We start from the raw sequence: 2043 nt of genomic DNA on the forward strand, positions 1-2043 counted from the left end.
CCCGATGTTTACCTTGAACAGACCAGCCCATCTTAGTATAAGAAATACTAGGATCACAAGAGTTGCCAAGAAGATCCCAGAAGGCACAGGAGGATCATGGGAACTCCTCCACATGGGGTTTTCATTGCAAAGCCATTCAAAGTCATCCTCAGTTTTCTTGTAAGTACCTTACTTCTCATAACATTCTAAGTACCACCTATCTATCTATAAGGTGCCATGTAAGGCAGTACAGGAGGGAGTGGGGGAAGAGGAAGTGGACAGCTCACGAAAGGGAGTCCGTGAAATCCATGAGCGTTTCCTGGCAGGACAGCGTGGGGAAGGAGCATTTACACCGGGCTTCAAAGTGTGTAAAAGACCTTGTGAGGGGACGAGGGCAGAGCATCTCCAGGAAAGAGAACTCAGGAGTGCCACTGCAAGGAAACCTCAGGCAGGAGCAAGGACTCACAACTTAAAGGGAGGCAAGTGGCGGGAGGGGAGCTCAGGGCTGCCACAGTGACACTGGGATGACACACTTCCTCATCCAGTAGTCCCTACTGAGCGCTGAGCACACGAGGCACAGACAGATGGCCCTGCCTTCCTCTTCAGGGGACAGGGAAGGAGGAACACTAACATGTGACTACAGTCACATTTTCAGAAAATTAACATCAGCGTCATGCACAAGAAGGGCTGGAAAGAAAGCCAAACCCGTGTGTGGTGACCAATTACATTTGCTTCTTCAATGTCCTTACTTTGAAAGTTAAAAATATATTCTTTATATTTATCCACTCCCTTCCTCCACCCAATTATATTCTGAATCCCATTACTGCCAGGATCTTGAAAAATCACACAGTATCTCGTAACGCATTTTATAATAACACTTAGGATGTTGCTCTGATCACAAGTCAGTCTCATATGAGACCCCAGGAAATTGTTACTATTAAGTACTAACCACATGAACAATTCTAGAAAAAAGAACTGCTGACCATCATCTTTCTGTTCTATATTGACACTGAAAACCCCTGTACTGACTTAAATTGTACTACATTAAAAACAAAAAACAAAAAACTGGCTTTGTACATTCCAGGACTGTGACAAGAAATTGAGACTATAAGAACTTTAAATAAAACAATTCTTTTTAAGTTTGGTAAAAGTAGAGAGTATAACCAAGAAATAACCTAAGCTATGGTTCCCTTATTTAAGTACCTGAATTAGGCCATTTTCGCAGTATCTACAACATACTTAAAGTCCTTGAAATAGAGTGGGCAGCATAAGGCACTGCCCACATAGCACAGCCTTGAATCTAAACCACACTAAAAACTTTCCACTCCCTATAAAATTAGCCATCCACAGAAACTCATATTTTCAGAGACATTCCCTTTTCCCCTGGTGTGTCCACCAGCTGGTCTGTGGGGTAGGGAGCAGTGAACACAGGGACCCAGGGCCTCCCTTTCCAAGCCGGTCAGTGTCAGAGCAGTTATGAGCATCTCTGTACTTCCTACGCTCCTTCCAACCCCTCCCTCTGCCACTAAACGAATCCCCCACAAACAGAGCAGACAGTCTCTCTCTCTATCCCCAGGAGAATAAAAACCTCCATGCCTAAAATGCTGCTCAATAGTCTTTTTTGAACTATGGAATAAAAGCTTACTAAATAAACAAATCCAGTCTTTTGTTTCTGTGTTCACTTCCCTTGGCCTGGCTTTCAGAAATATGTAAGGTTAATGAATTCTGCACACTGTTAGCACATAAAACTCCAGATTTCTGGGGAGTTATAGAAAAGGAAGCCTGCAAAAACTTGATATAACTTCCATCTCTGGGACTGTTTACAAATGCCAGTACTCTAGTTTTCTAGCAAAAACTACAACCTACAAAGTTTCTATAGCATGTAAGCAGCCCCTGAAAAATAGAAACAGTCTGTTTTATAAAACATCCATCTATGTCAGTGATTTTCAACCAGTATGCCATCAGAAGATCTTAGGTGTGTGCAAAAATTGTTAAAGATCATTAGTTAAATTATTTTCAAAAAATATTCAAAAGACAATATACTCTTGTTTTTGATCAACGTAA

General features: G+C 41.9%; 1 protein-coding gene across 1 annotated transcript in view; it reads right to left on the reverse strand.

The window, feature by feature from the left end:
- SEC14L1 (SEC14 like lipid binding 1) overlaps positions 1-2043 on the reverse strand; it is a 57447-nt gene that overhangs the window by 23814 nt on the left and 31590 nt on the right. The gene's annotated exons all lie outside the window — the stretch shown is intronic.

This window comes from Otolemur garnettii, unplaced genomic scaffold (assembly GCF_000181295.1).
Source record: "Otolemur garnettii isolate 467f Iridium unplaced genomic scaffold, OtoGar3 scaffold00018, whole genome shotgun sequence".
NCBI classification, from domain to species: domain Eukaryota; kingdom Metazoa; phylum Chordata; class Mammalia; order Primates; family Galagidae; genus Otolemur; species Otolemur garnettii.